Genomic DNA, 25,084 nt, shown 5'->3' with positions numbered 1-25,084 from the left:
TGTTCATGTGTGCACGGGGAGAGAGAAAGACCTCTGGTATCTCTTCCTCTTCTTATAAGGACACCAGTCCTGTTGCATTAGGGCCCCACTCTCAAAACCTCATCTAACCTCCCTAAAGGCCGAATCTCCAAATACCGTCTAGTCAGTCACATGGAGGGTTAGGGTTTCAACCTATGCATTTTGGGGGAACACAATTCAGCCATAATAGGTGGCTTATGACTGGAGACCTCAAGGAAGAGACAATGCAGGCCAAAATGAAACCTGGAGGAAGAGCATTCTGGGCAGAGGAACAACAAGTACTAAGACCTAGAGGCAGGCATGTTTGCTACATTCAAAATATAACAAGGAGGCCAGTGTAGAGGGAGCACATGTGAAAAGGACAAAGTGTCAGGAGGTAGGACAGACAGCAGATGGAGTCCACATCATGTGCAGCCATGTAAGCCGCTGAAAGGGCTTTGACTTTACACTGAAAGAAATGAGAGGCCACTCAAGAATTCTAGGCAGAGAAACAACATGATCACACTTATGTTTTAAGAGTTCACTCTGTCTGTTGTGTGGAGAATAACCTGCAGGTGCAAAGATGGAAGCAAAGCACCAGCTAGAGAGCTGTTAAAATCATCAGGAAGGGAGACCATGGAAAGTTGGACTAGGGTGGTTGAGAAGAGGTCAGATTTGGGGTTTAGAGGTAGAACTAGGACTGCTGCACTGGACAGATATAAGGTGTAAGAGCAGGAGGGGAGTCTGGGATGCTGCCCAGGTTTCTGCCATAGTCATCTAAAGAATGAAATAGCTATTTAATTCAGTGGGGTTACTGGTGGCAAGATCAGTTTTTGAGGGTGAAAAATCAAAAATTCAGTTTTGGATAAGTTAATTCTGAGATGCCTTTTAGAAACCCAAGTGCAAATGTTGAGTGGGCAGTTGGAGAGATGAGTCGGCAAGTCAGGAAATAGTCTAGGCCTGTGACAGAAATGGAAGATTCATCAAATAAAAATGTCATTTCACACCGTATGACTAAACGAAGTCATCACCTAGACAGGAGTAGATCAAGGAGAGCAGAGATCTGAGGACTGAGCCCTGAAGAGCTCTGCAGTAAAAGGTGGGCAAAATGAAAAGGATCCAGTCATAGAGGCAGAAAAGAGGCAGGCAGGAGGTTGGATAAAGACAGAGAAGGTGTGGAGACCAGCAAGCCAAATGAAGAGTGTTTCAAGGAGAGGGTGATCACACAACTGAGATGAAGGTTCACTAAGGCAAAGACCAAAATCACTACTGCCCTCAAAAAGAGCTGTTCTTATGGAGTAGTGAACTGGTGTATTACTTAGCTACTGCTGTGTAACAAGTTACCCCAAACTAACAGCTGAAAGCAATAAACTTTCATTATCTTCCAGCTTCTATTGGTCAGGAATCTGGGTGTGGCTTGGCTCATGGTCTTCCACAAGGATAGGATCCTCACGTTGGCTGGGGTGAGAGTGGTCTCAAGCTCGACAGGAAGGATCTGCTTCCAAGTTGCTCATGTGGCTTTTGGCAGGGCTCAGATCCCTGTTGGCTGCTGGCCTGAGACACCTATTCCATGCCAAGTGGGTCTCCCCATAAGGCAGCTCACAACGGGGCAGCTTGCTTCCCCTAGAGCAGTGGTACCCAAACTTTTTTTGCACCAGGGACCAGTTTCTTGGAAGACAATTTTTCCACAGACCCGCGGGGGTTCGGCATGGGGTGGGGTGGGGTGGGGTGGGGAGGTAGTGAAGAAACTGTCCCACTTCAGATTATTAGGCATTAGATTATCATAAGGAGTGTGCAACCTAGATCCCTCACATGTGCAGTTCATCATAGGGTTAGCACTCCTGTGAAAATCGAATGCCACAGCTGATCTGACAGGAGGCAGAGCTCAGGTGGTAACGCTCACTCACCCACCGTTCGCCTCCTGCCGTGCTGCCCGGTTCCTAACAGGCCTTGGACTGATATCAGTCCGCAGCCTGGGCGTTGGGGACCCCTGCCCTAGAGCAAGGAATCTACAAGAGAAAGAGAGGCAGCTCACGGTGGAAGCTATAGTCTTTTTCAACCTAATCTTGGAAGTGACATCACATCACCACTTTTTTTTTTTTTTTTTGAGACAGGGTCTTGCTCTATTGTCCAGACTGGAGTGCGGTGCTACAATCACATCTCACTGCAACCTCCAGCTTCTGGCTCAAGTGATCCTCCTGCCTCAGCCTCCTGAGTAGCTAAGACTACAGGTGTGTACCACCACACCTGGCTAATTTTCTAATTTTTTGTAGAGTTCTCACTATGTTGCCCAGGCTGGTCTTGAACTCCTGGCCTCAAGCAATCCTACTGCCTCAGCCTCTCAGGGATTACAGGTATGAGACACCACACCCAGCCCACATCATTTTTTTTTTTTAAAGACTTCATTTTTTAGAGCAGTTTTAGGCTCACAGCAAAATTGAGCAGAAAATGGGGAATTCCCACATGCCCTCATCCCTCCTCCACACAGCCTCCCCTACCATGATATCCCACACCAGCATGGTGCATTTGTTACAGTTGGTGAAACACTGACACATCACTGATAACCCAAATCCATAGTTTACATCAGGGTTCACTCTGTGTTACACATTCTACAGGTTTTGACAACTATATAATGACATGTATCTACCCTTATAGTGTTATACAGAATAGTTTTACTGCTCTAAAAATTCTCTCTTCAGCTAGGTGTGCTGGCTTGCACCTGTAATCTCAGCTACTTGAGAGGCTGAGGTAGGAGGATCCTTGAGCCCAGGAGTCTGAGGCTGTGTGAGCTATGATCTCATCACTGCACTACAGCCTAGGTGACAGGACAAGACCTCATCTCTAAAAATAAAATAAAAAAATAAAAATCCCCCTTTCCACTTATTCATCCCTCCCTATCCCCAGCTCCTGGCAACTACTGATCTTTTCACCATCTCCATAGCTTTGCCTTTTCCAAAATGTTAGATGGAATTACATAATACGTAGCCTTTCCAGATTGGCTTGTTTCACTTAGTAGTAGGCTTTTTTTTTTTTTTTTTTTTTCCTTTTTCCCCTTTGGAGACACAGTTACACTCTGTCACCCAGGTTGGAGTGCAGTGGTGTAGTCTCAGCTCACTGCAACCTCTGCCTCCCTGGTTCAAGTTATTCTCGTGCCTCAGCCTCCCTAATTAGCTGGGATTACAGACATGCAGCACCACACCCAGCTAATTTTTGTATTATTAGTAGAGGCAGGGTTTCATCATGTTGGCCAGACTGGTCTTGAACTCCTGACCTCAAGTGATCCACCTACCTCGGCCATCCAAAGTGCTGGGATTACAGGTGTGAGCCACCGCACCAGACCTTTTTGGGGTTTTTTTGTTTTTGTTTTTGGAGACAGGATCTCACTCTGTTGCCCAGGCTGGAATGCAGTGGTGCAATTTTGGTTCACTGCAGCCTCAACCTCCTGGGCTCAAGTGATCCTCCTGTCTCAGTCTCCTAAGTCGCTGGTACCACAGGCACCCACCACTATGCTGGGCTAATTTTTAAATTTTTTATAGAAATGGAGTCTCGCCATGCTGCCTAGGCTGGTCTTGGACTCCTGGGCTTGAGTGATCCTCCTGCCTCAGCCTCCCAAAGTGCTGATATTACAGGTGTGAGCCACGATATCTGGCAAGTAATAGGGCTTTAAGGCTCCTGCATGTCTTTTTGTGATTTGATAGAGCATTTGTTTTTAGCACTCAATAATATTCCATTGTCTGGATGTACCAGAGTTTATCCATTCACCTACTTAAGGACATTTTGGTTGCTTCCAAGTTTTGGCAATTATGAATAAAGCTAATACAAACATTCACATGCAAGACCTTGTGTCAACATAAGTTTTCAACTCCTTTGAGTAAATACCAAGGACCACAATTGCTGGATCTTATGGTAAGGGTTTGTTTAGTTTTCTAAGAAACCACCATACTGTCTTCCAAAGTGCCTGTACCATTTTGCATTCCCAGCAATGAATGAGGGTTCCTGTTGCTCCACATCCTCACTTACATTGGAACAGTTGGTGTTTTGAATTTCAGCCATTCTAGAAGGTATGTAGTGTTATCTGACTGTTGTTTCAGTTTGCAATTCCCTAATAACTTACAATGCTTAGCATCTTTTCTAAGATGCCACCCCATCGCTTCTGCTGTGCAGCCTGGACTCAAGGAGAAGGGATTCTACAAGAGCCTGAATAGCAGGAGATGGGGATTTTTAGGAACCATCTCAGAGGCTGCCCACCACAACCGGATTCAGATGAGAATGGAAGAGAGGCATTAGAGACAAATATAGACAACTCTTTTGAGGAGTTTTGCTGTAAGGAGAAACAAAGAAATAAGTGGTTCATTGCAGAAGGATATGGAGTTAAAAATGTTTGTATTTTATTTGTTTTACAACAAATGTCATCATTCTTATCAATTAAGGTGATATATTTGATATATTTAAATATCTAACTTATTCTGTTTTATACTCTATTCATGTATTTTCTAGAAGTATTGTGAACAACAGTGCTCAGGTTTGGAAATAACGAGTATGTCGGGATTTTGTTAAACAGGCTATTTTGTACCTATATGAGGATCAGAAACAAAAGGCTATTTTGTACCCACGTGGGGATCAGAGCACTCATATCCCAAGGCTTCCAGGATACTCACATGGGTACCTTCTAATTGCTGAAATCAGCCACATGGGTTTATTGAAGCAGATGAAACCAATATGCTTCAGCAAGGGCAGACATTCTCTCTTGGCTTCAAAACAAGCCTACAGCTGCTTGGAAAAGGCAAGCTGTTGGGCAGAGACCTGCTCATGGCAAACAGCCCAATGACCCCAGTTAACATGTTACCCAACTGGAGTGATCATTTAAATCATAAATAATGTCTGTAGTTGCTTTATATTCTGACTCTACACTGCAACAACACACTAAAATCTGCACTACACACAGACACAAGAGTAAATGAATGGGCCAATTCGTTCATGAAAGCAAATGTCTGAAGTTAGTCTATCGATAATATGTAAGTCTTAGATCCTCCTGGGGATGAGGATCAGGCAACTGTAGGATATGGGGAGGGTGAAAAATAATGCACTTTCCCTTCCTTTCACATTCAGAACCAACCCAGACATAAGACATGGAATGGAAATTAAGGTGCTAGCTTTATTACTGTTCAGATTGTGTCTTCAGAGCTGAGACACGCTACTCCCCATCCCAGTCTAGACCTTGGGCCATCATTGCCTTATGCTGGTTTTGGGCAGTGAGGGAAGAAAAGGGGAGTGAATCATCATAGCTGCAGCCTTCAAATAGATGTGTTTCTTTTTTAAGAAAGATGAGCCAGTGGATGTCACCTGCCAACAAAAGTGACGGCCAAAAATTTAAACTGGGTAAAATGCAGGATTATGTTATTGCAGGGTTAATGAGAGACTTTTTTCTTTTCTTTTCTTGAGACAGTCTCACTCTGTCACCCAGGCTGTGCAGTGGCACGATCTTGGTTCACTGCACCATCCACCTCCCGGGTTCAAGTGATTCTCCTGCCTCAGCCTCTCAAGTAGCTGGAATTACGGGCACCCGCCACCATGCCTGGCTAATTTTTTTGTACTTATAGTAGAGATGAGGTTTCACTATGTTGGCCAGCCTGGTTTTGAACTCTTCCCCTCATGTGATCCACCTACCTCGATCTCCCAAAGTGCTAAGATTACAGACGTAAGCCACTGTCCTAACCGAGAGACACTATTTTTAATACCGTTTTGACCATCAAAAAGCACAAAAGTGGAAGGCCATGTTGGCTCACACATGTAATCTCAGTGTTTTGGGGGGCCAAGGCAGGAAGATTGCTTGAACCCAGGAGTCAAGACTAGCTTGGGCAACATAGTGAGACCACGTCTCTACAAAAAACGAAAAATAAACAAAATCAGCCAGGCATGGTGTCATGCCACCTGTAGTCCCAGCTACTTAGAAGGCTTAGGCAGGAGGATTGCTTGAGCCCAGGAGGTCAAGGCTGCAGTGAGTTATGATTGTGCCATTGCACTCCAGCCTGGGCAACAGAGCAAGACCCTATCTCAAGAAAAAAAGAACAGCACAAAAGTTAAGGCAGTGACACTTATAATGTCCCCAATTGACTGAGTATACACTGAGCTGAGAAAACCCTCAGTGGCTTCCAGGATTATGTTATTGCAGGGTTAATGAGAGAGACTTTTTTTTTTTTTTTTTTTTGAGACGGAGTTTCACTTTTGTAGCCCAGGCTGGAGTGCAATGGCGCGATCTCGGCTCACCACAACCTCCGCTTCCCGGGTTCAAGTGATTATCCTGCCTCAGCCTCCCGAGTAGCTGGGACTACAGGCATAGGTCACCACACCCAGCTAATTTTATATTTTTAGTAGAGATGGGGTTTCTCCATGTTGGTCAGGCTGGTCTCAAACTCCCAACCTCAGGTAATCCACCCGCCTCGGCCTCCCAAAGTGCTGGGAGAGACACTATTTTTAATTCCACTTTGACCATCGAAAAAGCACAAAAATGGCAGGGCATAGTTCACCCCACCCATTTCCCCTAGTCCCATCAGAGAAAATAATAGTCTGCACCTGTTCACATTGAAAACAGGGGACAGGCAGAGGATGGAAGCCAACAGGACAGTTTGCATGATTTCAGCATTCACATTAGCACAGAATTGTACTGAAATTCCTTCCTTCTCTGGAAAGGAATGAGGAAAGAATAAGTAAAAGGCCCAGGCCATTGTCTGGGAGAAGCTCCTCTACAGAAAAGCATGACACTGGGGGAAAAGACTCCCCACCAACAGCAGCAAAACAAGCCAGGGAAGTGCACAACGCTTCCCAATGCCCTGGGATTCCTACTCTCCAAGCACAGATGCTCCTCAGCTTATAATGGACCTACATTCTGATAACCCCACTGTGAGTTTAAAATATGGTAAGTTCAAAGTGCATTTAATACACCTACCTACCAAACATCCCAGTCTACTATTATCCCATTAGCCTAGTCTACTTCACATGTGCTCAGGACACCTACATTACACTGCTGTTAGACAAAACAATTGAACACAAATCCTATTTTAGAATAAAGTTTTGAATATCTCATGTAATTTATTGAACACTGTACTGAAAGTGAAAAACAGAATGGTTGTATGGATACTTGAAGCACACTTTCTACTGAGCTACATATTGCTTTTGCACCATCACAAAGTAAAAAAAAAAAAAACAAAAACAAAAAACCATAAATCAAACCATTGTAAGTCAGAGATGTCTGTAGTTCACCACATATGTGAAAGACAAGTCAAATGGACAGCAAAAAAAAGGAAATTCAGTAGGTTTTATCAAGCATTTAAAATGTGCAAAGCCCTAGGCCAGGTACTGGGAATACAGGAATAAATTCACACTCAAGGTGACCCAAGGAAGCCACAGCTTGGGATAAAACCCCACTACTGTCCCATTATCAGCCTTGAAGAGTTTTATGGTATGAATATTGAACTACTTTGGGAGAATAATCTCTTTCTCTGATAAGGATATTTAGATAAGGAGTTTTTTCCCCCTTATCTAAATATATTCTAGGCATTTACACTGAATTCAGGGGATTCAGTAGAGAAGGAAACAGAGTTGTCATGGAGCCTACATTGCATCATCATGACAACTCTGCATGACAACACCCTAAGACCAGCTCCACCTACCAGAGAAAAGTCCTAGATGACCTATTAAAGTCCCCTGCACTCTATTATCCTGTGATTTTTCTGCAACTTTCTTGGCCTCTTTGCTTCTTTGCTCTCCTAAATTTCATACAGTATATGAGTTTCCTGCTGGTCATGCTACACTCATTGTACTATTAGGTACCTCTTCCTTCTGGAAGCCTTTCCTGTGGCCTTAGCAGGCTGGGCTTTGTGGCTTTATGCTGTGCCCTTGGCACTCTTTATGGGCTTCTATCGGTGGGTGAATCTCATTTTATATTCCTTGATCTAGGGCAGGGGCAATTTCTCATTGAACTTCACACCCTCCAACACCAATCACAGTACCTGGCATAGAATAGGTACTCAACAAGTATTTGCTGCACTGAGCAATCTGTAGGAGCCAACATGGAAAGTTTTCCCTTTGCCCTCTTAAGGTTCACTAAAAAATCAACTTGCAAAAGGCAGATTAATTGGAGAAAAAGCATATAAATGTATTTAATGTGCATACCCGGGAGCCTTCAAATAAAGACCCAAAGATACAGGAGAAATTGTCCATTTTTATGCCTAGGTTCAACAAAGTATGGGCAGTGATGTAGAAATGTGATTGAACAAAAAGGGTATGATCTAAGACTAATAGACAGAGGGAGAAAACCCAGCAAGGCCTGTCTGTCTAGATTCTTCTTGGCCTCTCTGAGCATGCACTCTTTCCTTCTGGGTATGGGACAGGACTCCCTCTGGAATGGGGGTCTTATGACCTACAGTCAAATAAGGGAAGTCAAATAATGTCTTTATGGCCAGATTTTACACAGAACGGCAGAGGGAAAGTCCCCACAGTCATTGTATTAATTCCCTAGGGATGCCTTAACAAAGCACTCGGTGACTTGAAACAACAGAAACGTTTTATCTCACATTTCTGGTGGCTGGAAGTCCAAAATCAAAGTGTCAGCAGAAGCAAACACCAAGCTCCCTCTGAAATCTGCAGGAGAGGGTTCTTCCTTGTCTCTTCCTAGCTTCTCTCTGGTGGTGGCCGGCAATCCACTGCATTCCCGGGCTTACAGCTGCATCACTCTGATCTGCCCCTGTCTCGCCACATATTCGTGTGCTTCTGTCTGTGTGATAAGGATATCACTCATGCTGAATTAGGAGGGTCCACCCCAGTGACCTCTTCTTGACTACCTCTCTAAAGACGCAGTTCCCACGTTAGGTCGCATTCACAGGTGCTGGAGGTTAGGTCTTCAATATGTCTTTGGGAGTGGGGACACAATTCAGTCCACAACACTCATGTTCTGTATGTAGTGTGGCTTAGGCATCCAGCCAATAGACCTGTTTATTTTACTGCAGTCAAAATACCTTCTCCCCTTTCTCCTCACAGTCCAATGACACAGACGTGCTTTGGGGGCAAGACATTTGCAGGCCGTGGATATCATTCTAAGCATGCAGCACTCCAGGCACCAGGAGTCCTCCCCGTGCTTCAACCCCTCTTCAATGAGTTTGCACCCCCGACCTCCGCTAATGTCCAGATCTTTTAACGGGAGCCAGTCTTCTGCTACATAATTAGACGAGTCTTGAAATAAGCACCCAGGGGCGTGGCTGAAGACTTTAAGATAAACACCAGGCACGGGAGGGGAGGGGGTACCAGAGACACCGAACATTATTTGAGTGGCAGGAGCTTCCTCTGACCTTCAACGAGGTAAAGAGACATCACAGCCAGCGACAGTTTGGGGCAGATTCCTCAGACTCGGAGGTCGGGGCAAAGTGGGAGCCGGGGCCGTGTAGGGTGGGGGGACCCAAGGCGGGGAAGCCCCGGGCCGCCGGCAGGGGGCGCGCGAGGGCCTCCGGGCGCCGCGGGCGGGGCGCGTGCTGGGCCGGGAGGGGCCTTCCGGCAACTTTTTGGTTGGTGCCGCCCCGCCCAGGCCCCTTTTAAACTTGATCTCCGGGGTGCTCTCCCTTTTCGGCCGCGACGCGTGACTGGGTAAGTGGGTTCCGACCTTTTGGACTCGGGAACCGGCCACGTGGCTCCGGGGCTACACCGTGCCCTTCCTAGGCGCGCATATAAATGTATTTAATGTGCATACCCCTCGCTGCCCCGGTGCCCGCCTCGGCCTCGGCTCGGCGCCGCGGGGAAACCTCCGTTAGGGCCCCTCGGGGGTGGGGGCGTCCTCGTGGCGCCTGGGCCCTGCGTCCCGGGTTAGGACGGCCCGTGTCCTTGTGCGCTTGAAGGGGCCGCCCCCTTTCCTCGAGGATCCCACCCCCACTCAGCAGAAGCTGCCAGGCGCCGGTCGCCTGCAGTGCCTGAGTCCCTGCAGTCCACGGATCCGGCCTACAGGCAGCTTTTAGTCCTTTTTCAATTAAATGATTGCATTTTGAGGATCAAATTACGACCGCAGGCGGAGGCGCCGAGCCCCGGACGGTCTCTGGGTTTTTGGCGCACTCGGGGCTTCCGCCTGCCCAGTGGCTGTGGCCACGCGGACGTAAGCCTATTTAGGAAGTGAGTGACATCTGATGTCTGAAGTGCTTTAAGTTTCCAAGCGGGGCAGTATAATAGCGGGGTTAGCAAACACACGGAGGCCACTTCACTCGCGCAGCCACCCCCCTCTGCCACCAGTGCCGTTCAGTTGCCACTGGCCCGCAGTCGGGTAATTTAAAGGCATGAACGGACGAGTCTTGCTGGAGCCGACGCCTGCAGCGAGTTTACAGTAGAATGCTGTGAGCCCTCAGAAGAGAGCCTGCCGTTTCCTCCCCAAGATCCACTTTTTCAGGAGTGGCCAGAGCGTTGTTACAGCACAGGGTCTGCTTCCAGCGTTTAATCAGGGTGTGAGGAGGCCCTTCTTGGTTTTCTGTCCTGGGAAAAGTCTGAACTACTGGGCTCTGACTCGGACCAGGACAAGGTGTTGAACTTATGTCTACTGAGGTGTAGAAATACGCAAGGCTGCCCCTAGACAACGTTTGTCTGGGGGACAATGTAAGTTTTTGGAGCGGCTCTCTTGAGCATCGGTGAGCATACTAATTGTTCATTACTGGTACAAATTGCCATATAAAAGGGTACTTTGCGAATTTAGTAAAATTGATAAAGATCTAAAGTTACATTTGAGTCAACATATGAATCTTTGTGGCTATCACAGGTACCACAGTTCTGTTGAAATGTGAAGCTCATGGTTCACGTGTTTTCCTCAGTTGTGAAAGATTTGCTGCCTTTTTGATGAAACCAAATGGGACCCATTTTACCATGCTTTAATGAGGAAAGCTTGTACATTTGCAGCCTAGGTTCTAGGTACCTTTTTTCCAGATAGACCCAGAGTATGGACAATTTTCCCTCCCTGGAATACCTCCAGCTCTGGCGTAGAGCCCTACAGACAGCACAGGAAGATAGCAGTGCTAAGGCTTTGTTTTACAATTGCTTTAGGTGTTGAGATTCTTACTGAGCCCATTTTATTTTTATTTTTTTGAGTCAGAGTCTCGCTCTGTCACCCAGGCTGGTGTGCAATGGTGCAATCTCGTCTCACTGCAACCTTGGCCTCCTCAGTGGCTGGGATTACAGGCGTCCACTACCACGCCCAACCTTTTTTTTTTTTTTTAGTAGAGACCGGGTTTCACCATGTTGGCCAGGCTGGTCTCGAACTCCTAAACTGGTGATCCGCCCATCTCGGCCTCTCAAAGTCCTGGGATACAGGCATGAGCCAGCGCACCCGGCCCGCCAATTTTTTAACTATTCAGTTTAAACTGTGAGAGAGATGTCAAGGAAGCAGTGTGAGCTAGCGTCTAAGGATTGTGAAAACTGAGCAAGTGCCCAGGACTAGAAACTTCTCAGCCCCCTGAAGTCAGCCTCAGGGTAAGCGAGTTTAGTAGTGCTTCCTTTGATTTTTAAATCTGGAAGGTTTCAGTTCTTCCTAGACAAATATTGTTGGGATAGTGTTTCTTTTCAAACATGGATAGCATTCAATGCTCATCAATGGGAAGATAGTGACTCCTGACCATTTTCCTCCTAGCTGGAAACTACAGAAGACTCCCAAGTATCAGGAAATTTGGAGGTTGTAGCTTTGTACAGGAATTATATACAGAGATAGCAATTTATTTACTCATTAAAGGTAGCTAGTGGATAGCCACGATAAAGACCGCTCCTTAAAAAACAAAATTGCATGATATTCTTTTTTTTTTTTTTTTTTTTTTTTTTTTTGAGACGGAGTCTCGCTCTGTCGCCCAGGCTGGAGTGCAGTGGCCGGATCTCAGCTCACTGCAAGCTCCGCCTCCCGGGTTCACGCCATTCTCCTGCCTCAGCCTCCCGAGTAGCTGGGACTACAGGCGCCCACAACCGCGCCCGGCTAATTTTTTGTATTTTTAGTAGAGACGGGGTTTCACCGTGGTCTCGATCTCCTGACCTTGTGATCCGCCCGCCTCGGCCTCCCAAAGTGCTGGGATTACAGGCGTGAGCCACCGCGCCCGGCCTGCATGATATTCTTAACATTGTCTTTCACTTTTTTTAACCAGGCTTGGTGGAGTTTCAAGATGCTGATGAACTTAAGGTATGGGCCAAGTGGAAAGAATTTGGTTTAAGTTATTAATAGTTGAATTGAAATCCTGGCCAAGGATGAGAACTCTAATCTGATTTCATATGCTTCTGCTGTGATGGATTAAAGGATTTACCTGAGGCCAACTTGGTATGCAGGAATTTATTAAATGGAATCATACCACCCCCCCCTTTTAAAATCATGCTTTTGGTAAAAAGGGGAAAAAGCTCTTGGTAAATGGATACTACTACTAAGCCAAGAGAAAAACAGGAGTTTGAGTAAAAACATAAATTTAGATGTCACAACATTACTAAAGCAACAATGTGTAAGATATTGGGGGATTTTATTTATTTACCTGTAGTTTTTGTAAACATAGTCTAGACAGTACTGTATTTTGCTATTTAGTAATACCTACTGTGATACTTCTTTTACAGGTCTGGCACTTGAAAGAATCAGTGAAGCTTTTCAAGTAGATGATACATATTTGAATATGTCACCTTTAGTATCCACAGAACACAGGTTGCTTTTTTTTTTGGTCCCTTTCATAGTGGTAGCAAGGGTGAATTTTGAGATGGCCCCAATCTATAGGAATATTATCTGACAGTTTGGAGGCACAAAACTGCCTTATCGCCGAGTGGATCCTGTAGAAAATTTCTATGCAATTCAATTCTTTTTTTTTTTTTTTGAGACGGAGTCTCGCTTTGACACCCAGGCTGGAGTGCAGTGGTGCGACCTGGCTCACTGCAAGCTCCACCTCCCGGGTTCACACCATTCTTCTGCCTCAGCCTCCCAAGTAGCTGGGACTACAGGCGTCCGCAACCATGCCCGGCTACTTTTTTGGTATTTTTAGTAGAGACTGGGTTTCACCTTGTTAGCCAGGATGGTCTCAGTCTCCTGACCTCGTGATCCGCCCACCTCGGCCCCTGCAAAGACAATTCTATTATTTAAAGTAGTTTTTCTATGAAACAGCTGTGGTTTGTAATTTGACAGTGTTAATAAAACAAATAGCAATACCTTCATCATGCTTAATCATGGTTCACATACTCTACAATGATATGACTTAACTGTAAAGATTTTAAACACAATTTCACTCTTGTTGCCCAGGCTGGAGTGCAATGGTGCAATCTTGGCTTACTGCACCCCACCCCCACTTCCCAGATTCAAGCGATTCTCCTGCCTTAGCCACTGGAGTAGCTGGGATTACAGGCGTGTGTCACCACACCCAGCTAATTTTGTATTTTTACACATTTTTGTTTGAGGTGGAGTCCCGCTGTTGCCCAGTCTGGAGTGCAGTGGCACAATCTCAGCTCACCGCAACCTCCACCTCCTGGGTTCAGACGATTCTCCCACCTCAGCCTCCCAGGTAGCTGGGATTACAGGCTAATTTTTGTGGAGATGGCCATGTTGGCCAAGCTGGTCTCGAACTCTTGACCTCAGGCAATCTGCCTGCCTCAGCCTCCCAAAGTGCTGGAATTATGGGGGTGAGCCACCATGCCCACCCAGAATATTCTTAAATATTACTGTTGAGCGATATATACGACAGTGGTGGACTTTGAATGTCTGCACATCTGTAGTAAAATGCAATGCTACCTTCATTTTTTGTTGGTACGCTAAAGAAATTTTAAAGTATCTCACTTTTTAAAAAATTGGTTTGTGTATTTTATGTGTTCACACATTTTTCTATAGTACTGTAGATCATTTTAGTGATGAAATTTGATACTTTCGACAGAAAAACAGGTCAATGAGTTTTGGGATCAAAAAGGGGTTGATTACAAAAGGGCAGGAGGGAATTGTTAGAGTGATTCTGCAGTTCTGCATCTTGATAATGGTATGACTACGCATTTGTTGAACCTTAACAGGATGAATTTTACTGAATGTAAAATCATACTTCAATAAACATGACTTTAGCCCTCCTTGGCATTTCAATGGTGTTTCCAGTGAAATCTATGGCAAGATGGTTTGGGGTCACTATTTACATGAACTGCCAAGTTGGAAGAGCAAAAATACATCGAAATCACTCTTGGGACATAAGTCACAGAAGTGACTCATGCACACAATACCTGAGAAGCAGGACCAGACGGCAGTTGTGTATTGGCACGCTCATCAGTGCTGCAAGTTTCCCTTCTGGATAGCAACAACACTGATGTATCCACTTCACAGCAGCATTTTAAATCTCACCTGTGATGTGTCCATTGTAGTGGGCATGAGATAGCAGAAAGTGGGATATGGAAAATCTGTTGCCATGTGCCACTCCAAATACTACTGTGGCTTCCCTGCAGCATTGCTTTCCATATTGACTTTTCCATTTCAAGAAAGCTTAAGATGTCCTTAGCAAATACTGGCTAACCAAGAAATTTGAGAAATGAAAGGAGGCTGAGTATTGGTCTTGGGTTGAAACGGGTTGATGCTGCATAAGCCACATGGTTGACTGAAAAGCTGGCTAAAAAGAGCTAGTCTGCATTCCTTGTCCTCATTCCCTTGGAGTAATCAAGGGTGCTTCTTAAAAGGGATAGATTCAAGTATAGCTTGTGAGTCATTGTTCTTTTCTCTATTTGGTAGGTCTAACCACAGGGCCTGTTGAACCCTTCCCTGGTGACCAAGAGCATTTTCTGACATGAACAGAGTTGTGCCATCTTGCCCATATGAGCAAAGTTCTTCAGACATCCCTTATGATTCTAGGTTTGATACCTTCCCTGCCACTCCCCCACTACCAAATCCCCTTACCCTATACCCTAGCAATGTAGAGTTGTCCAATATAGAACCTCGGTTAAACATAGCATCACCCAGGAAAATGGGATGAGTGGTTGCAGTCGTACCACAGTTCTGTAGTGCCTGCCTTAGTACATTGCATGTCTACGTGTTTAGCAAAGCTAAAAGCAGGAATGGACTATTGAACTACCATTCTTTTGTACTCAAGTGCCATGAAGAGAAGCAAACCTGGAGTTGAATGAAATGTTTTCAAAGAGGGCTTCCAAGTGAGGAACTTGGGCATGTGAATCTTTAATTATGACTATAAAAGAAATTGTGATTGGAAACATAATGTTTATGCTAATGGTTATTTCACTGAAAATAGAAAGTCTTATTTAAGAATTGGTCACCAAACCTCCCCGGATAGTGATGTAAAACCCAGTGTAACAATTGTGGCATTGACATGTCAGTTCATGTAGATTGAGTCACAATTTGATTTTGAAAATGGCCATATCCCATTTTGTCTTACTCTGGTGTTCCTAAGCACTTGAATACAAATAGATTGTTTCCTTAAAGTAGCCAAATCTTTGTAGTTCAAGTGAATATTCCAGACTAAAATATGTGTCTTTTTGAAGGTCCTTAAGCCTTAGATATTTAATTGTGTAATTTGGCAAATATTTGCTGTTTTGTTGTGTCAAGTCCCATGATACAGACAGTTCTTACCTTTCTGGAGCTTTCACAGTGTGACTCATTTCAGTATGTAAGTCAGAGCCAGTTTTAATAGAATGTTCCTTGGTTGACTTCTGCTGTTGTAAGGAATCATTTCATTTCGTGTCTGGGTCAATATCTGAAAGATTAAATTATTAAGGCAAGCTGAAAAATCTAGCGCCCCCCCCCCAACATTCCCAAAATAATTTAGGGTGGTTTATAACAAATATCAAGCAACAATAATTAGAAGCAGATAAAAGCTCAGCAAGTAGAGGGCAAGAATAAAAAACTAAGCTGTTAGATCTCATGCTGTAGGCTGCAGCCAAGTTGACTCTGAGCTTCCTAAGAGCAAAGAGCCAGAACTGGCAAGTTAGTAATCAGGCAATTGCCATTATTTTCTAAGGGAGGAGGGGAGGGGTTATGTGCATTCCAAGCTCCTTAAAGCCGAGGAGGCGGCTTTCTTTCCTTCATGATCTCAAATACTGCACTCTGAAGGAAGGAATGGAACACAGAACATGTCTGCATAACTAAATGGGGATCTACCGAAAGTGGAGACTGCCTCTGGAGCAGGGAGGTGAGTTCACAGATCAGATTCTGTGAACAGATAGCCAGAGATGTGTTTGAAAGGCTTACTTTTATTTTGTAGTAGAAAAGATTGTCTTTCCAAAATTTACCTTGTATTCATAAACTGGAAAGTTCTGATGGCAATATTTTGTTATAAAATTGTCATTAATCACAATCCAGGATTATGCCACCATGACTAGAAGACCCCCTAATGGAGTTTATCTGCACTGCAAGGGGCCAGTTGTCTCGGAATCATCCTCTGTTGATATCTGCATCTCCAGGACAGCTCCACACCAATCTGTTTCAAAGACAAAGACAAAATCCGGTCAAATCAGTGTGATGTATGTTTCCGGGAACAGAGCTGAATGTTGTAGCTGATGGAATGGAGTCTCATACCATTGATTTTTGCAGCTGGACAAGTGCCCTGCCCTGTTACTGCCACTCTTTAAGGCAGAATAGAGCACACTGTATAATTTATAGGCCTCTCAGTGAGAAATACATGGAACTATGGGAATCAGAATCTAAAACTGCAGTCCAATGGGGTAGCCACAATTCACATGTGCTACTGAGCACCCAAAATGTGGCTAGACCAAGTTGACATGTGCTGAAGGGTGAAAAACATCAGGAGTGTAAACTATCTCAATTTTACATTAATTACAAATTAAATGTTTTGAATATATTGAGTTAAATGAAATACATTTTTAAATGATACCTGATGTGTATCATATTTCTGTTGGACAGTACTGATCTAAAACAGTTGATTCACCATCCAGTAGATACAAAGGTATTGCTGTTTTACCATATATGACCTTCAGGGAAAAGAATAAAATTAGCACTTGAAAATGCAAAAGTTACAGGTAAGCAGCTATTTTTTGAAGGGCAGAAAGTGCAGGGGTAGTCAGCACTACTTAGATTTGACATAAATGCTACACTCAAGCTGCTAGGACTTCTGGAGATTTTAAATGAAAGACTTCAGAGCGTATTTAGCAAACACTCTGCTATGCCCACTCTGCAAGCATCTGTGTGTTCATTAAAATAATCAAGAGCAGGCCAGGTGCAGTGGTTCACACAGTGGCTCCCACCCAGCACTTTGGGAGGCCGAAGCGGGCAGATTGCTTGAACTCAGGAGTTTCAGACCAACCTGGGCAACATGGCAAGACCCCATCTCTAAATAAATGTAAAATTTTTTTTTTTTTTTTTTTTTTGAGATAGAGTCTTGCTCTGTCACCCAGGCTGGAGTATAGTGTGGGTCTCAGCTCACTCCAACCTCCACCTCCTGGGTCCAAGCAATTTTTCTGGCTTCCGATAGCTGGGATTACAGATGTGCACCACCATGTCTGGCTAATTTTTGTACTTTTAGTAGAGACGGGGTTTCACCATGTTGGTCAGGCTGGTCTCAAACTCCTGACCTCAAGTGATCCACCCACCTCGGCCTCCCGAACTGCTGGGATTCCAGGTATGAACCACCATGCCTGACCCCAAATTTTTTTAGGTAAGAAAAAAATGAAGAGCAAAAGGATTCGGTATGCTACATTTCGTCAAAATGCAACTTCCTTAATGAAAAACCATATGAAGGATAGTTCTAGTTTCTTGATCCCTGATCTAGTTGTGTGTGTACTAAAGTGTCTTTCAGGGTTTTGGTTTTATTATTTTTATTTTTTCTTAATGGAAGGGGAGAGACTGTGGGAAGTGGCACCATAAATATTACCTTATATAAAGCACTCTTTTTAAAGATTACCTTATGTTAAGCAAAATGTTCCATAAAATTCTCCTTTTCCTGTCTTCACTTTGTGATCTAAAAAACAGGTCTGTGTAAATTCTCCTTTTGTAGTTTCCTTGCTACTAACAATGACATTTTGTCTTTTTGTGTTTAACAGTAATTGAATTATTCCCTTAGTTTTCACATTTCTCTTAAGTAGTTGTTCTTCTATGAGATTACTTGGACTCTGGAAGGGGAACATCATACACCAGGGCCTATTATGGGGAGGGGGGAGGGGGAGGGATGGCATTGGGAGTTATACCTGATGTAAATGATGAGTTGATGGGTGCTGACGAGTTGATGGGTGCAGCACACCAACATGGCACAAGTATACATATGTAAGAAACTTGCACGTTGTTTGCATGTACCCTAGAACTTAAAGTATAATTAAAAAAAAAAAAGAGAGAGAGAAAGAAAAAGAAATGAAATAAACAGTGGTAAGGCAATAGGTTCAAAAGAGCATACTATGTTATAATCAGTCACAAAACATATTTTAAAAATCAGTATGATCTGTGGTGACTCAGCTAAAATTCACTGAAAGCAACTGAAAAGGAATAAAATTAGTTAAAACTGAAGAAATAGGCCGGGCGCGGTGGCTCAAGCCTGTAATCCCAGCACTTTGGGAGGCCGAGACGGGTGGATCACGAGGTCAGGAGATCGAGACCATCCTGGCTAACACGGTGAAACCCCGTTTCTACTAAAAGATACAAAAAAAAAACTAGCCGGGCGAGGTGGCGGGCGCCCATAGTCCCAGCTACTCGGGAGGCTGAGGCAGGAGAATGGCGTAAACCCGGGAGGCGGAGCTTGCAGTGAGCTGAGAAGATCCAGCCACTGCACTCCAGCCTGGGCGACAGAGCGAGACTCCGTCTCAAAAAAAAAAAAAAAAAAAAAACTGAAGAAATAAAGAGAAAAGAGACTGCATTTTAGGAAAGACCAAAAAAAAAAGCAGTTGTTCTTAATAGTGACTGGGGCCGGGGGAAAAATATGTCCCCCTCAGGGTGGACAAACTGGGAAAAGAACCAAAATCCCACACCCAATGAATATTCTGACTAATTTTATTTATTTAATTATTTATCTAATTTTTTCAGAGATAAGATCTCACTCTGTTCCCCAGGCTGGAGTGCAGTGGCACCATCGTAGCTCACTGCAGCCTTAAACTTCTGAGCACAGGCAATCCTTTTGCTTCAGCCTCCTGAGTAGCTCAGACTACAGGCACGTGCCAACATGCCCAACTGATTTTTAAAAAATTTGTAGAGATGGGTTCTTGCTATGTTGTTCAGGCTTGTCTCAAACTCCTGGCCTAAAGTGAATTTCCGACCTGGGTCTACCAAAGTGTTAGGATTACAGGCGTGAGCATAGCACCCAGCCAATACTGACTAATTTTAAAACCTGAAGAACAATAAGAACCTGAAAACATTGAGTTATTACATTGGCAAAAGCAAAACAAGCCCCTTCAAGATGTCTGGGGTGGAATCTCTGACTTTGGCTAATGAGTATGCCAGGAGTCAGACCCCTTTCAAACTCTGGATAGCGCCACCACTTCCAAGATACATTTAATGCAGTTGATGCTTTTGGCAAAAGGCAATGACACAATTGCTCTCAAATGTAGCAAAGCACCAGGTAGACACACAGCAGCAACACAGGAAAATCACTGAAAACAGTATGAGATGGTGCCAGTGTTACCTGAGCTCTGAGAAGCCAGAGGTGCTGCCTACTTCTTAGGTTAAAGGCATCCAAATGCCTTTCATTGTCTTATTTGCATGGACATTTTTAATCTTATACTTTCTTGCATAAAAATAAAAAAAGTACATCTCATGCCCTATGGTTCCAAACAGTTTGGAGATGAGACCAGCATGCCAAACTGCTGGGGCTGTGGGGCCAGCATGATGAGGATGAAGTGGATGTGGTCTGATACGATCTGGTTCTGTGTCCCCACCTGAATCTCATCTTGAATTACAATCCGAATTGTAATCCCCATGTGTTGGAGGGGGGACCTTGTGGGAGGTGATTAGATCATGGGGGCAGTTTCCCCCATGCTGTTCTCATGATAGTGAGTTCTCACGAGACCTGATGGTTTTATAAGTGTCTGGCATTTCCCCTGCTGGCACTTATTCTCTCTTCTGCAGCCCTGTGAAGAGGTGCCTGCCACCATGATTGTAAGTTTCCTGAGGCTTCCCCAGCCATACAGAACTGGGAGTCTACTAAACCTCTTTTCTTTATAAATTACAGGTATGGCTTTCTTAGCGTGAGAATAGACTAATACAAGGTCCATAGATTGTTCAGGGAGCACTGCACACCATCCACAGCCCCTCCACTTCTGAAACATTGTCCCAAAGAAGCTGAGTCACAGTGAGGGCAAAGGCCCAGAGGCCAGCAGGGCAGCAGTGTAGGCTACGAATGAATCTGAATAGAAATCAGAAGACCTTGGTGACAATTCTGGCTCTGGCATTGACTAGCCCTGTTGCCTTGGGCGCCTTTTTGTTGCTGTTTCCTCATCTGTGAAATACGAATATTTCAGGTGCGATCTCATTGGAAGATTCTATGACAGTATTATTAAAATGTGTAGCCCTGTACCTGGACATCTGTACATGGTAGTAACTGTCATAATTTGTGACATTATATTTATCTTTTATGAATCACCATCACCATTATCTCAGATGCACTCTAACTTCATTTAGAGGTATTTATGCCCCCACTTCATTACAAAAATGTTTAAGACACGTTTAAGACAAAGAGAAAAGATTGAGCTTCCAATCTGGTTCCAATTCTAGATGTTTCCTCTTCCTTTCCTGGTTTAGCAGAGGAAAAACTGGCCTCCTTTTTCCCCCATGCCCCCAACCCCCTTCAACCACATGAAGAGGTGCTATTTGATTACACTTCAGAGGCAGGCTCCAAACCTACTGTGCAGGCATCAAATAGGACAGAAGTGAGCTGTGGCAATGACCAAGTCCTCACATGACAACATCTCCCCTGGGGCTCTCGTGCCTGCTCCCAAGGGACCCACTCCCAGCTTCTGCCTGCCTGATTGGTTTCTCAGCCAGCTGAGCTTCTAGATTCTCCCTGAGATCCACCTCCGGCCCTGCCAAGGCCTCCTGGTTGCCTCTGTCCTGATCCCTGCACTTAGCTCTGAAGAATAATTTGGAGATAATGTGCTGTGTCCTCCAGTGTCTGCCTTTGCAGAGTACCAGACAGTCCCTTTGTCCTCCCGGGCTGCTCCAGCCACCCTGCTGGGGCTACCATATGGAGATCTAGATCAGGTCCCCCATCCTTCATCCTCCTCGGCTGTCCTGACCACTCTGGCTGGCCTCCATGTCTCTCGGGGCTTGGCCTGCAAAGGACCTCGATTCACTCTGGACTCTGACCCAGAGTTCACCTGTAAAATTCCCACTTGATCTTAGCAAGCAGTGCTTACAAAGTTAGGAAGTATTTGTAAAATGCTGCCATGGTATAATGTGAAGCGCTCAAAGAAGTCAGGGTTAATGATGCACTGAGAATTATTTCTAAACTGAGGGCATAAAGAGTTACAGTTCAATTTTAAAATGCAAAGTGACTCAATGCATCAAATCTTACTGTAGCCAAAGTACTGTAACTTAGTTTCCATCAGAATGGAAATAAGTAGTTACTGAGCAAGCAGCTAGATGAGCCCCCTGCTTGGTGATACACACTGAATACCAAGGTAGGCCTCAAGCCACCTCTCCCAGGGAGAGGATCCATCATCACAGCCACCAGGCCCAATAGTGTTAGCCATGCTAACAAATGAAATGATTCATCATTTACAGCACTGGTGCCTTTTTTTTTTTTTTTTTTTTGAGAAGGAGTTTTGCTCTTGTCACCCAGACTGGAGTGCAATGGCGTGATCTTGGCTCACTGCAACCTCCACCTCCCAGGTTCAAACCATTCTCCTGCCTCAGCCTCCCGAGTAGCTACACTTACAGGTGCCACCACTATGCCTGGCTTTTTTTTGTGGGGGGGCGGGGACAAAGTCTCGCTCTGTCAGGGTGCAGTGGCATTATCCTGGTGTATTTACAAACCTTGAGCTAGACACAGGGTGCTGATTGGTGTATTTACAATCCCTTAGCTAGACATAAAGGTTCTCCAAGTCCCAATAGATTCAGGAGCCCAGCTGCCTTCACCTAGTGGATCCGACACCGGGGCTGCAGGCAGAGCTGCCCTCCAGTCCCATGCTGTGCGCCCGCACTCCTTAGCCCTTGGGCAGTCGATGGCTGGGGCGCCACGGAGCAGGGAGCGGCGTCCCCATTCGGCGGCGGGGGAGCCCACGGCGGAGAGGAGGGCTGGGACATGGCGGGCTGCAGGTCCTGAACCCTGCCCCGCGGGGAGGCGGCTGAGGCCCGGCGAGAGAGCGGTGCATGGGGGTCAGCAGTGCTGGGAGACCCGGCGCAACCTCCGCAGCTGCTGGCCCGGGTGCTAAGCCCCTCACTGCCTTGGGCCGGCGGCGCCGGCTGGCTGCTCCGAGTGCTGGGCCCGCTGAGCCCGCGCCCGCCAGAACTGGCGCTAGACTGTGAGCGCTGCACGCAGCCCCGGTTGCCCTCCGTGCCTCTTCTTCCACACCTCAGGGCAAGCAGAGGGAGCCCGCTCCGGCCTAGGCCAGCCCAGAGAGGTGCTCCCACAGTGCAGTGGCGGGTTGAAGGGCTCCTCAAGCGCCGCCACAGTGGATGTCGAGGCCGAGGAGGCAGCGAGAGTGAGGGATGTTAACAGATTATTACCTCTCATTACTACCCACCCTGCACCCCAGACCTCACACAGCAACACTTGTGAAAGCCACCAAAATTGTAACAAAAATATGATGACAATGAGGACAAGTCTTTCCTCTGAGAAAGTTCCGTGCTAAACATGTTACCTATGGAAATTGTTTCAGTGTATCCTCTGATTTCCCTGATAAGTAACTACCATTATTATTCTTATCCCCATCTTATGGAAAAGGAAATAGTGACCTGGAGTTTCGGTAACTTGCCAACATCATCAGACAGTATGGCCCCGGGGCCTGAGCTTTATCCCTCATGAGTGTTGAGAGTGTACTGTGTTTCTGCTGGGCACTGTGCACATGCCTGTAGTCCCAGCCACCAGGGAGGCTGAGGTGGGAGGATTGCTTGAGCCCAGGAGTTTGAGAAGAGTCTGAGCAACACAGCAAGAAGCCATCTCAAAAAAAAAAAAAAAAAAAAAAAAAAAAAAAAAAAAAAAATTAATCCAAATATCTTGCAGAGTAAAACCATAAAACAAAAAATTAAAAGATTTCTATGACTCTGGAATCCTCATTCTGGATACAAAAAGAAAGATTACTTACTGCAATAGAGAAAACGCCAAGTGTCTCTTATACTGAATGTTTTTCCGGATCGCAGGCACTGCAGTGAGCTTTGGTGTTTTCCAAATGTGATCATTTCCTTTGTGTCAGTAAGAGCCAAATTATCCTAGTAAACGGGAGTTGCTAGTGGACTTTTATTTTTTCGTTTTGAACTAAATACTTTAATGTAATATAATGTGAATTGCACAAATTTTAAATGGCTAATCTGTTCTTCAGTTTTGTGCAATTAAAGACTAGAAGTGCAAGTCAAATACCCCAATAAAGGATAATCTACCCATCAGGTACCCAACTTAAAGTATTTTAGAGGCTAGATAATCTCTAAATGAAAGAATAGGTTTTTAAATCATTTGGAATTAGGAGCACAGTTTTTTTCTCATACATGCATATTCCATCAAAGGAAGGAGACTCCCAGGCTAGCTCATGGTTTTCTAACCTCATTAATTGAGGCTACAACATTCTTATTTCCTCTCTCCCAGTATTTCAAAGCTTCTGTAGACCAAGGGGTTCTGGGTCGCCACAGCAGAAGTCAGGAACACCTTCCCCAACCCCATGGTCCCACCCCACTGTGGCCTCAGAGATTAGAAGGTGCAGCTCTGAGTCCTAGGAGGGCAGGGACCTTGCTTCAACTCAGTGCCTGGGGTAGAGAATGTGGTGCATGGAAGAGGTGTGGGAAGGGCTGGTGAATGAGGGGGTTTTTGATCTACAACTTCCACCACTCACTGCCACAGTTTCCACTCTCCCCACCCTGTTTCTAGCCTGGGGGTGAGGAATCCCTGGCTCTGAGCTGTGGCCTCAGAGAGGGGCTTTGCAGGTGGTGACTTTGAATTGAGGAGGAAGGAAAAGGCTCAAAGAAATGATGTTTTCTTGGCAGAAACCTGATTGTGGGGATTCCATGTCAAACAGCATGGCCCAGTCTCTTCACAGGTTGGGAATCTGCAGGTCTAATCACTAGGGCCAGTGTGCTATTAAGTGGTTTCTATCACCATCACCATTGATCCCAAACATGTCACTTTTGGAGTTGGCAGGCATCACATGACCAACATTTTTTAAATATTTGTTTTTAATATACGCACTTGCAAAACCAGATATGTCCTTGCTGCCAAGTATGAACGACACATACTTGATGGCAGAGTTCAGACAACAAGTATTTGGAGCAGACCGGGAGCAAAGACAGGTACTTGGGGTAGGTGGTACAAGCTTTAACGCAAGGTAGGGTTAGGAGGTACAAGGTTTAAAATCCAGATAAGCTTTAAGTCAGTGCCTGTCCATCTCCCCTCAACCCATCCCCAGTCTCATCTGCTTTGTTGGACAATTCCTGTGTACACTGATGGCCTCCTAACCCAAGTACCTTGTAGTCTCTCAAGGCTAGACACACTGTTCTTGGGGAAGAATTGCGCTACCCTCCCCCAGGCAGCTAAGGAAAGACTTGCCATTCCCCCCCGCAAGCTGCTCTCTTTCCTCTCTCCTTATCCCAGTTCTGCAGAAAAAGGACTCAGGTCAATATAGTTCTTTAATGTAGACATCATCTGTAGCATTTACATGCTTGACACCCAGGAAATAACTATTTTCACTTCCCCGCATCTCCCAGTGTTCACCTTTGCACCACTGCTTCTGGCTTGCCTGGAACAGTCTGCCCCGTCACCTGCCTAGCTTGCTCTTTAGGGATTTCTTAATTGTGCCTCTTTCTAGGAAGGCTTCCCTAACCCACAAGGCCACATTTGGTATCCCTCCCATGTGTCCCCAATGCTTTGCTCTTCCCTATCAAAGCTCCTGTCACTCTGTGTTGTTGACTGTTGTTAACTACTTACTTATTGGTCAGACTGTAAACTCCATAGCGCTAACACTCTGTGTGATCAAATAACTCTTGTATCCCCACTGT

At 45.2% G+C, this 25,084-nt stretch overlaps 2 long non-coding RNA genes and 1 other non-coding gene across 3 annotated transcripts; 2 read left to right on the top strand and 1 right to left on the bottom strand.

Moving 5' to 3' along the window:
- The first annotated feature begins 7,875 nt into the window (after positions 1-7,875).
- On the top strand, positions 7,876-16,803 carry LOC106997495 (uncharacterized). Its single transcript, XR_001443687.3, has 4 exons — positions 7,876-9,633; positions 12,147-12,181; positions 12,601-12,685; positions 14,726-16,803. It is a non-coding gene; the product is annotated as an uncharacterized LOC106997495 (long non-coding RNA).
- Positions 12,238-12,311, top strand: LOC114677254 (small nucleolar RNA SNORD93). The gene has a single exon (XR_003728543.1). It is a non-coding gene; the product is annotated as a small nucleolar RNA SNORD93 (small nucleolar RNA).
- Positions 12,995-16,377, bottom strand: LOC114676965 (uncharacterized). The gene is made up of 3 exons (XR_003728213.2): positions 16,237-16,377; positions 15,578-15,701; positions 12,995-13,089 (listed from the first exon to the last, which is right to left on the bottom strand). It is a non-coding gene; the product is annotated as an uncharacterized LOC114676965 (long non-coding RNA).
- Positions 16,804-25,084: the final 8,281 nt, after the last annotated feature.

The sequence above is a fragment of the Macaca mulatta genome, chromosome 3 (genome assembly GCF_049350105.2).
Source record: "Macaca mulatta isolate MMU2019108-1 chromosome 3, T2T-MMU8v2.0, whole genome shotgun sequence".
Lineage (NCBI taxonomy): Eukaryota > Metazoa > Chordata > Mammalia > Primates > Cercopithecidae > Macaca > Macaca mulatta.
Note: the sequence above shows the minus strand (reverse complement) of the source record. Positions and strands in the feature narration are given on the sequence as shown.